Genomic DNA, 12,331 nt, shown 5'->3' with positions numbered 1-12,331 from the left:
TTTATCATTCCAACCCCCATTACCATGTCTATCGAGGTGATCACTATCGATCAAAGAACTGTCACTTACCGAGTGGTTTCCATGCTCGGAGATGGCACCTACCTTTTCCATTCTCTGTGTTCCATATTGCACGGCCATTACAGGCTCACTCTTGATATCCTGAGGAACATTGTGTCTTATGTATTGAATGACTGGGACAGGTTCAAGGTGTGGACTGATGACGGTACAGGAGATAATTATACTAAACAGGAGCACTAGAAGAGTGAAATGCTTAAGCCCTTCACCTATGGTTCTGCATGTGAGTTGATGGCTGCCGCTGAATTGTTCGGTTGTCGCTTTCAAGTGTACCGAAATGGCCAAATATTTTACACCTTTCAACAACCGCCAATGCCTCTTAAACATCTTAGATTCACAGGTGACGATTTCAGTAGTGGACACTTTGATGTTTATGAATGTTTAAACTCTCAAAAGCTGGATGTGATTTTATCGATGAAACCGGTTGTGTGCTTACAACGCTTGACAGATGCCAAATGTCACTTCAACACAACAAATCCTGCAAATACTGTCGTAATTGAAACAAACCATGAAACTCAAACCGATTATGACAGCAGCAATCCAAGCTGTGAGATTTGAGACAAGATTACTGTTCACATGGCCAACTGTAAGTTACATGCTCAAGAGTAAGCTCAGCGCACAGCATGGTTACAACCGGAGGGCCGTACTGACAACATGGTATACAAAGAGATCCTTAACAGATAATTATTGGCATATTTTCCCACAGTTTAAAAAGGTTTAATTTTCTTCTTAATAAAAATTTTAATGCAGTACTTCGCCGCTGCGAAGCGCGGGTATTTTGCTAATATATATATATAGCAAAATACCCTCGCAGCGGAGAAGTAGTGTTAAAAAGTAATGAAAAGAAAAGGAAAAATTTTAATAATAACGTAACATGATTGACATTGTCATGAGTGTTGCTGTCATATATAGATATATATATATATATATACACACACACACAAACATATATATACATATACACACATATATACAGTAAATAGACATATATATATATATATATATATATATTGTAAAAGGCGCTATATAGCCCGACCCGCACAGACCACGCAGAGGCAAGCGTGTACAAAAACACACAGGTTTTATTTTCTTCAGCCGTGGGCACACGCCTTCCCCGTGTCCCACAGGCCCAACACAGTCCCAAACACAGTCCCAAAACACAATCTTACAATTCTCCACCACTCCTCCCAGGCAAGCTTCGTCTCCTTCTTCCTCCCAACTCTGGCTCGCCAGTGGTGGTGGCTGGGCCCTTTATAGCCCACCGGAAGCATTCCAGGTGATTAACCACCTGGTCCCGATTGCACCTCCGGGTGGGGCTGAAAGCTCGTCCAGCCGGGCTGTGGGAAGCAGGCAGCTCCCCCTAGCGGCCACGCCGGGCCCCAACCAAGCTGTGGGGACTCCATCTCCCATGGAGCCCTGCGGGTGGTTGGGGAATCACCGGCGCCAGGAGGCTGCCACCAAGCGTCCCGGGGGAGGTATTGGACTTCCCATGGCGGCTCCCCCGGAACATAAGCAACAGAGGCGTCCCTACCGGGCATGGGACCCGGCTGTCCTTCACAGTTCCCCTCCCTCAGATGAGGCTTGTGGGGATCATCGGCCTGCCCCGCGAGGGCCGGTCCTCTCCAGGACAGGGAGTCGGCATCCTTGGCTCCACGGCTGCGCCCTGTAAAACATAATGAACAGGTCTGGGGTGCTGCCCGGCGTCCCTGCCACTCGGACGTCCTCCTTGGACAAACCCTCCAGACATGACCAGCGTGACCACAAGAAAAGCATAACCGACCCCCTCCAGCTCGACCCTTGCGGGAGCGGAAGCAGGCAGGAAACTCCTGCCCCTCGCCCCACTCCGGGAGGGCTGGTGGCGTGTTAAGCCCCTCCGCAGCGTAGCCCTCCTGCAGTGCCACCGAGCGGGCTTACGCTGCACCTTGTCAGAGTCCCGACCTCTTTGTCCGGGTCCTCCTCTTCCTCTGGGGTGCAGTGCGGTCTGGGTCCCCTTATGGGAAGAAGGGGACCCTGTGCCGCCTGCACCCCTTTAGGCGACCATGAGACCGGTGCAGGCAGAGGGGCGGGGTTGTTTGGCAGCCAACATCCACCAGCTGCCTCTCCACACGTTCCTCTGCCACCGTGACGGTCCACACGCGGCGTCTTGTGTAGTGGGCGGGCGACCTGGCAAGCAGCACTGATCATATCCGCAGCCGTTGCGCTCCGCCCCCTTTCCTCTGGCCCAGGCTTCACCTACCTGAACGCTGTGTCCTGCAGGCAGGAGGTTGGCGCCCCCCGTCTCTCCAGCCATTTAACAACGGCCGCCATCGGGGCGCCGATCTTCCTGTCCAAGTCCTCCTTCGTCTCCTGCAGGACCTGAAAAACCTTAACTAAGGACTGCAGAGGAAGGAGAACATGTTTCAACTCCTCTACAGCCCAAGAAAAGTTAATGCGTTCGGTCGGCGCTGGACTTGAAGTCCCCTTGTTTCCTCCCACCGACCGCGAGCCAACAAGACCCTGCGGACCCTCCGCAGGTCCGTTTGGGAGTCCGAGAGGCTCGGGAGAAGGTCCGTCACCCCGCCTGCGAACTGTCCTCGGCGGGCGGCTGACACCTCCCCTTTACCTGTTTGGAGAGGAGCTCCTGCTCCTCTAGCTGAGCCACCGCATCGGGAAACTCCTCCGGGTTCTCCTCCTCCGGCTCACTGGCCGGCCCAAAGGGAAGACACAGCCCAGCCTCGCTCTCCCCGTCGCTCTCTGCGCCGTCACGCCACGAACAGCGGCCATCTGCCCACCAACAGGTGGTTCGTCCCTCGGGGTCCAGGAGGTAGGCTGACGCAAACGCGGAAAACCCTTCTAGGCTCTATTTTCAGAATCAACTTTTCTCTTCGGCATCGTGTGGGCTAGCTTCGCAATAACTTGCAGCATCATAAGCTAGACTTGATTAACGCAGTAAGTGTTAAAAGCAAGGCAGCTGAAGCGCTGCATTATGGGATCTGTAGTTTATTGTGTTACCAGCGCTTCATATCCCGGGGCCATTAATAACAATAATATACAACTCTCGTTTATATCCTGCGTCCTCTCATTAAACTTGTATCCCTCACTACCCGTGGGCATGACAAACGCCAGCGGCAGCCTGTCTATGAACTTAATTTAAATTTTATGTTTACACCGTGCTTTGTTTCCGAAGTAGCAGCACTCATGAATATGGTTGTATATATGTCATTCGCTCGCTTCCTATTGTTTTGCTGCCTTCTCAATTATATAATGCATGTTTTCTAAAGCACTTTTTGGAGCTCTTCCTGGTTTTCTACTAAAGCGCTTTTTGGAGCTCTTCCTGGTTTTCTACGTACTGCGTTAAAAGTCAGTTCACGTGATTACGTGGGAGGCGTGATGATGTCACACGAAACTCCGCCCCCCACGGCTTTCGAGCTCAACTCCATTACAGTAAATGGAGAAAAATAGCTTCCAGTTATGACCATTACGCGTAGAATTTCGAAATGAAACCTGCCCAACTTTTGTAAGGAAGCTGTAAGGAATGAGCCTGCTTTTTTTCATTTCAGCTTTCTACCTACATGGGAAGTTGGAGAATTAGTGATGAGTCAGTCAATCAGTCAGTCAGTCAGTGAGTCAGTCAGTCAGTCAGTGAGGGCTTTGCCTTTTATTAGTATAGATTCCTAAATAATTAAATTGGCAGGCTATTTCGTATCAGTGCAATACGCTGCTTGTTAAAATGGATGACTCACACTCTTACGTGCAAGTCTGCGTGGATATTATGAACTATCGTATCTGTTCAAGTTCTATCTAAATTTTAAATAGAAGGAATTTTTATTTAGTCGACAGAAATGTCTTTGGTAGGAATGTAAGTTAAATGTAGGCATCATTGCATACATTTTTCTTCACCATAGAAATGTAAAGAGTAAATTCGCCTTACATTTCAACCAAAGATATTTGTGTTGACTAAATCAGGGGTGTCAAACTCAATTGCACAGGGGGCCAAAATCCAAAACACACTTTAGGTCGCGGGCCGAACAGGATAAACATTTATTGAACACACTAAAACTAAACTTTTAAAACTTAACTTTTTTGAACATAAATATGAATAAAAACAGACAGGAATATTATTCCGGAATAAATCAACTCAAACCTTAAATAACTCATAATATTTTGCTCTCCATAAAAATATATCCTGTCTAAATTATACAAGTTAAAAATAAAGTAAATGTTAAAAGAACATTCAAATTTCTTTACTCTTACGTAATTTTATATAAAAAATAAACTTAAATTTTAAATATCCCAAAAGATTTTGCTCTCCATAAAAATATATCCTGTCAAAATTATACAAATTCAAATATGAACATGCTGCATAACAAAACCTGGAAATATAAATAAAATGTGTTCTTTTCAGCAATAACAAATCAAATCATTCAGTTGTCTTTGCTCATATGTCATTTTATCAGAGCTGGACGCCTGCCATCTTTTTTTGGCAACAAGTTCGTTTATGTTTGGTGTGAGGTTCTGTGTTGTGGAGATTCTCAGGATGGACTGAAGGTGCTCATCAGTGAGGCGACTCCTGTGTGCTGTTTTGTTAGTCTTCATCACTGAGAAGAGCTTCTCACACGGATATGTGCTACCAAACATGCACAAGGTTCGAGCCGTATGTAGATGGAGCTGGAGCATTTCTGTGGGAATGGAGTGAATAAACTGTGCGGGCCCTGCAGTATCGTACTTTGCCTTCAGTGTGCCATTACACTGCAGCTCAATCTCAGGTGCAGTTTCCACATCGACGGCAAATGGGTTTGCGAAACAACTCAAAATTCTTTTTTTGTTCTTCAAAGTCACCAAAGCGCCGTGCGAACTCAGTGCGAAGTGCGCTAAGTTTATCAGCAAAGTGCGTATTTGGGAACACCATTGTGCCGACTTGGTTCAACATTACTTGGCAACAGGGAAAGTGGGGCAAGTTGCACTGGTGCATTTGTGTCTCCCATAAAAGCAGCTTCACTTGAAATCACTTTGTGATTTTGCACGGGTAAAATCGTCTGCTGAAGTGTCAGATTCTTCTTTAACTCTTCTGCTTTCTGTATCTTGTGCATTGCATTCAGGTCTTTCAGGTTATCCTGATGTTTTGTCTCATAGTGCCGTCTTAGATTAAATTCTGTAATTACAGCCACATTAGCTCCACAAATGAGACACACGGGTTTACCGGCAATGTCAGTAAACATATACTCAGCCTCCCATCGGTTTTTAAAGGCTCTATTTTCAGAATCAACTTTTCTCTTCGGCATCGTGTGAGCTAGCTTCGCAATAACTTGCAGCATCATAAGCTAGACTTGATTAACGCGGTAAGTGTTCGGCAAGGCAGCTGAAGCGCTGCATTATGGGATCTGTAGTTTATTGTGTTACCAGCGCTTCATATCCCGGGCCATTAATAACAATAATACAGTATATAAAATGATCTCGCGGGCCGGATATAATTACACGCCAGGCCGGATGTGGCCCGTGGCCCTTGACTTTGACACATATGGACTAAATAGAACTTGAAAAGATATATTTTTTCGAATGTGATCGCGCAATTCAGATCGAGTTGACGCGCACTACAGTACATCGAGCCCGCGTGCTATTGTGGTTTTGCCTGCGTGCCTCAATAAGTCACCCTCTCCTCACTCTTACTTTTTTACCGTTCATCTAATGAATACACTGAGTATGGCTTTACCAAAACAATCATTGATGGCGAATAAAGTATCCATTATTCATAAAGCTTCAATTGGTGATCTGTCTTTCTGTGTTAACCACATATTTTTTCATACATCTCAAACCAAGGGGATGCGAAGATAAAATGAATAAAAATGCGCACGTACATACACAGTGCACCCCCTCTCAGGAATCGAACCTCAGGCGTCGGTTCTACCATTGCGCCACGGCGTGTGGTTTATCTATTTGAGCGTATGTAGATCGGGATATATATATACATATATATATATACCCGCGCTTTGCAGCGGAGAAGTAGTGTGTTAAAGAAGTTATGAAAAAGAAAAGGGAACATTTTAAAAATAATGTAACATGATTGTCAATATACAGTAATTGTTTTGTGAGTGTTATTGAGTGTTGCTGTCATCAAGGATTTGATTATCATTATTTCTTTCAATCAGGTTCGTATTTGTAGGATGTGTTGTGTTCAAGTTACATTCCGTGTTTGTCAATCGTTGTAAAGATAACAGGTTTCATTCATCGATTCGTTTCTTACTGCATCAATAAACAGCTTGTCTTCCTCTTTATCTGAGACGTGACACACTGCATGCACGGGTTTTTTTTAACACTGTCTTCCTTTAGCGGGACATTGACTTTTTGTACTGTGTGCTTTGTTTCCGCAGTAGCTGCATTTACAAATATGCTTGTATGTATCAGACGCTTCATATTTTTTTGCTGCCTTCGAAAACTTTCTCTCGCAGTTTCGCTGAGTTTGTGCCAAACACCACCCTGATCATCTCATCTTCCTCTGCATAAGCACAGTCCTTCACCCGTGAATATTTAGCGGCAGTGTTTCTATTGGATTGCCGCTGACGGACGGCCTTATATGGGCAGGCACTAAATTACAAACGCCAGCGGCAGCCTGTCTATGAACTTAATTTAATATAAACTTACAGTTCACGCCATGCTTTGTTTCCGCAGTAGCTGTACTTATGAATATGCATGTATTTATGAATATGCTTGTATGCATCACTTGCTTCATAATCTTTTTCTGCCTTCTCAATTGTGAAATGGCGTTTTTTGTTCAGCGCTGTTTGGAGGTCTTCCTTGTTCTCTACGTACTTACGTAGGAGGCGTGATGATGTCACACAAAACTCCGCCCCCCACGGCCATCCAGCTCAACTCCATTACATTATATGGAGAAAAATAGCTTCCAGTTATGACCATTACGCGTAGAATTTCGAAATGAAACCTGCCCAACTTTTGTAAGTAAGCTGTAAGGAATGAGCCTGCCAAATTTCAGCCTTCTACCCACACGGGAACTTGGAGAATTAGTGATGAGTCAGTGAGTCAGTCAGTGAGGGTTTTGCCTTTTATTAGTATAGATATGTAACTTATTGTTTGGGAATAATGGTAAGCTGTTATTTGCCACAGACCATTTACTTAGTTAAGAGAAGCTGTACTTAGTAATTTTACACAAAACAAAATTTAAGTGAAAGCCTGTGAAATATTCAACTTAAAAATTAAAAGTTACATTTAGACATTAAATTACCTCATTACTTTTACATTTTACAATATTTTAACTTATTCAGATAACCAGCAGTTTTAACCAAATTAACATGAAAAACTTACAATTAAAATGTAATCGTTTGTAGGACTCAGTGTGCTAACACGCTAAGGTACTTATAGAAAAAACAGATATGACAGAAACTAGAGTCGAGTTTGGGGCTGTAAAGGAAATGGGTAATGACTATAGTTAGGACTACTGATGCAAATTAAAGGTGTAGAAAATTAATACAATTAATTTGGTTTTCAGCTTCAGAAGTATGCAGTTTAGTTATAGGTGTGGATGCCACTGCTTACAAACATGTATGAATATGCAGTGAGAAAAGTAACAGCTGCTTTACAAATTATTCAAAAGTTCTTAATTAAGTCTAAAAATACAAAAAAAAAATTCCATCAACCCATTTTCTTAATAAGCTTACTCTGATACTGGGCTGTAAGGATCTACAGGCCAATCAAGTCACAGTGGATGGACTAAGCTCTGGATTAGGTGGTAATTCATTATAGGGTACAGACATGAGATGTTTTAGAACACATCCATGTGTTATTGAAATTTAAGCAGTTCAGGTCGATTGAATAGTTTGAAATAGTAAAAAGGTGTGCACTAAAGTGTCAGAGGTTAAAAAAAAGTTTAGTTTTCCAAAAACTGAAAAATATTGTAATTTTCAGTTTTACAAAAAGGCCCTTTTAATGGATTAAGTAAAAGGTTAACAAATTTCAGCTTTTCTGCAGCAATGAAAGGTAATTAAGCCTTGAGAACTGATGCAAACAATTCCTACAGGTATCCCAACTTTTGCTGATTACTCTGTCTATATAAAAATAGAGTTGAAACAAACTGTTTTGTAGTGTTGGATAGGTACTAAAATTTTGACGTCATTATCAATACCAGCTTTCTGACTTCACTACCGGTTCCAAAACAGATCGAAAGCAAATAACAGAAAACTCCTTAATCATCCTGTCTATGTCCAACCTCCCTGGTACCATGTAAAAAACACACACCACCATGCTGAACCGTGTCATCACCGCACTCCATGCCAGCATCCAGTGTGCAATGAAGCAAGGAAGAATGCACTTTCATGTGGCAAATGAATATATACCATGGTTGTGATGAAATAACTTTGACTTGAAAAACACCAAACATATCTTTTAACTGCAACATGTGTCAGAACAATGCAGAACAAACCAAACAATTTAATATAGTATATATTTGTATTTTTTAAATCAAGACATAGTGGTCTTATAACTGCAAAAGACTCTAAATCACTATTTTACATTTTGCTAAGAGTAAATTGTGTGCAATAGCAAAACACTCCTGTCTCATATAATTTAACTCTGAGCTGTGCTGTCAAATGTGTGGTATTTTTATTCACTCTGTTGGTTTTTCCTTGCATTTTCTAGTTTCTGTTCATATTTGAAGAACTGAATTGTTCTGGTTTAAGCACAAACGTGTCTACATGAGAACTGAAAAACTATTCAGGGTGAATTTCTGAATTTCTGGTTGAAACAGATGTTCTTTAAGACAACAGGAAGACTATAGTATGTAAACCATGAAAATTACATTATTAAATGTTTAAAATCTCAAATTAATTTCTAAAGTTTGATTTACTGAAAGGCTAACAAGTAAATACTCCCAACCACAATAGGCATCTTATAAACTTAGCCTTTCTCACACACTTTTTTAAGTCTAGTTTCTTGTTTTTAAATTGTGAGATGACCTCATATATATAATATATATATATATATAAATATATATATATATATATATATATATATCCACCCTTCCATCCATTATCCAACCCGCTATATCCTATCTACAGGGTCACAGGGGTCTGCTGGCGCAAGGCAGGAACAAGTCCCAGGCAGGGCACACACACACCCACACACCAAGCACACATTCATAGCATTCGTAGTCTGAGTCCTGATATGATTGTATGGGTGGTTACCTACCAGTCGGTAAACATCCGCGACGCCCTCTCAGTTGCGAGAAGCAGATCATAGAATGTTACATAGTTTACTGTCAAATAATGCAGAGAGTACACGACACGCGTTTCGCCCTTATTTAGGTTCATCAGGCGTACACACTCCATTGCACCCCTTGTGCTACGAATGTTATTAATGTAATTACTCCAGTCTCCATGCTGTCAAATAAACGAACCACACGCCGTGGCGCAGCGTAAAGGAGCTTTATCTCTGACACTGATGTCTGAGGTTCGATCCCCACGAGGGGTGCAGTGGAGTGTGTATGCCTGATGAACCCAAATAAGGGCGAAACACGTGTCGTGTACTCTTTGCATTATTTGACAGTAAACTATGTAACATAATTTTATATATATATAGTGTATATATACACAAGTGGCAGATGATAATTATATATATATATATATACTGTATACTAATAATATATATAGGTTTCACATATGTGAGCTTCGTCTCACAGGTGTTAGTAAGAGTAATGAGGGGAAGGTGTTTCCTGCAAGACAACTGCCAACCCACTTTCTGTTTCTTTTAGAGTGAAAAGCCCCTTGGAAGTCAACTGATGTAATTTCTGCATTAACACTGACAGAGTACTCCACTGTACATGATGCAATATCTTCATTTTCATTATAAACCAACAAAGTCTTCCTTAAACTTAAAAATATACTGCAGTTGTTTGAAGGAGGAACGAATTTCACATCAGGCTTGCTATATGGCGCAACATTTCCTTCAAAGAAGAATGTAATCTCTCTAAATGTACTGACAAGCTGCACACATTGGATTATTTATCAGTCTAAAGCATGAGACTTTATGTTAGGTAGAATGCCCAGAGGGGACTGGGCGGTCCTGTGGCCTGGAACCCCTGCAGATTTTATTTTTTTCTCCAGCCGTCTGCAGTTTTTTTCTGTCCACCCTGGCCATCAGACCTTACTCCTTTTCTATGTTAACTAATGTTGTCTTATTTAAATTTCTTATTTTGTCTTTTATTTTTCTTTTCTTCAGTATGTAAAGCACTTTGAGCTACTTTTTGTATGAAAATGTGCTATATAAATAAATGTTGTTGTTGTAAAGAATCTATGATAGAAGACGGGGGTGCAAGTGTGTTTAGTATAATAGCCAAGAGATCTAAGGTCCTCTTGAAGAGTGTGTACAGCTGACTACCATTGCTCTCTACCTATTTTTCATGGTATGTGGTTATGATGGCTAGAAAATAGGACTTTACAACAGTGTTACTGAATCAACCCTCATCTCTGAATCACTGTTTTACCACAAACAATTCCATTAAATTTTTATATGCTACAAGTCTTAAAAAGACTATGAAAAATGTAATACATCCCGATTTTATAAATCTACTATTTAACGGATTTAGATCTTTTTTTTCCTATAATTTGCTTGAACATTCCGGTTGAGTTAACAATTTTTCTCATCGCACTAAGTATCATTGTTCGGTTGTGGCACTGATTTATTCATGCGAATCCGAGAGACAAGCTGCGGGCCCTCGGATACAAAAGCTATTAATATAAATTCTTCTCAATACATTTTCTTGATTATTAAAGTTTATCCTATTTCACTACTACCTGGGTGGAGCCGTGGGAAACAGGTAGTTTCAAATAAATTTCCCCAGTATATAAGTTATTTTTGGAGATTCTTTCAGCTATAGTAGTTGTTTTGGTATTTTCATTTTCCTTCTTTTGTGATGTTTAAACAAAATTCAGTTGGCTCATTAGTACTTAGACGTTCTGCATTACAGGGTGACACGGGCTAAAGAAATGTCATTATTAATGCTGCCTAGAATAGTGTCTCTTTTGGGGGTAGCTTCAGTGAAAGTGTTCATAAAAGTGCTCAAAAGAAATTGCCATTTCTATTAAATAAGTCCGTCTTATGCATGCAATATAGTAAAGTAGTCTAATCTTCTCTGTACAAGTAACCTATCTGTACTGCATATTTGTAGTGTAAACAAAAACATGCTTAAAAAGTAGGACAAAGCTGGGCAATAAAAGTTTTTTTCTATTTAAAACATTCTTGAAGTTGACAGTAGTAAACCCTTATAAAAATTGTACAAGCACGCATTTCAAACGCGCAGTCCATAGCTATTGGGTCATCATTTAAATCACTAGAATGGGTATTTTATAAAATCACATATAAAATAACATTCACAAGTGAACAACTTATTGCATCATAAAGTTCCATATTCATCCTGAAAAAAACAAAAAGCAAAAACTTAGACGGGTGCTAATCAGCATCTACATACATACATAATACTAAATTAAGTAGCATGAATCACTATAAACCAAATTAGAAGAGGAATAAAAAAAATAAACAACAGAAAATGTAAACACAAGTACATACATACATGAAGTCGCTTCTTGTCACTGTAAAACAAATAACTTAGTTGAGCCATCGTTGCAAGTGTCAGGATATAAACAGAAAAAAATTAAAAGAGCAAAATACCTGCACTCAATTCTGTTTTCCGGCCCGCAACAACAGTTAGAGACGTCGATGAGGCGCTGTGCAGCAGCGATCTGCCGGCAGGATCTTACTCATCTCCCCCACTCCGTGCACGCTCTGCTGCTTTGCTTCGGTTTCACTTTGCGCTTTTTACCATCTTTTCCGCCTCCAAACTAATTATGTATTTTAGAAAATGGAAGTGTCACAAAAGAAATCAGCTCCATTGCAGAGTTTAGAAAGAAATAGGCGATGGGCACTTTTTTAAGCGCCTATTGGTTGGATCGTTGGTATTTTCAGGAAGTCAGCGCTCTCGGTAAATAAGAAAGGGCGACCGAAGAGGATTAACACAATACACACCAGTGGCGACAGTGCTACTGAATAAAAAACGCTTGTGAACAGATGACTTCAACATTGCTATCCGTAAAGTATACAGATCAGTTCACTGATTGAGAAACTGTACGTATATGAACCTGAATTTCCAGTCCAGTCTCTTATTTGAATCAAACTGATGTAAACTACAAAGTAATTGAACTTCTGCGATGCAAGATGCTAGCTTCATTTTCAGTGGACCCGAACGTGAAGCGCTCATAGCTTTTAACCAACAACC

The 12,331-nt window shown here is 41.1% G+C and overlaps 1 protein-coding gene across 4 annotated transcripts in view; it reads right to left on the bottom strand.

Moving 5' to 3' along the window:
* LOC120527649 (toll-like receptor 6) overlaps window positions 1–11,826 on the bottom strand; it is a 23,742-nt gene extending 11,916 nt beyond the window's left edge. For 2 of the 4 annotated variants that reach the window (XM_039751293.1, XM_039751290.1), the window contains exon 1: window positions 11,728–11,826. The gene's annotated coding sequence lies outside the window, so the exon portion shown is untranslated. Of the gene's footprint in view, window positions 1–11,625; window positions 11,649–11,727 lie in introns of all 4 variants that reach the window. The other 2 variants (XM_039751291.1, XM_039751292.1) reach the window with 2 other exon arrangements.
* Window positions 11,827–12,331: the final 505 nt, after the last annotated feature.

Source organism: Polypterus senegalus, chromosome 4 (assembly GCF_016835505.1).
Source record: "Polypterus senegalus isolate Bchr_013 chromosome 4, ASM1683550v1, whole genome shotgun sequence".
NCBI lineage: Eukaryota > Metazoa > Chordata > Cladistia > Polypteriformes > Polypteridae > Polypterus > Polypterus senegalus.
This window is presented reverse-complemented; position numbering and strand designations above follow the sequence as displayed.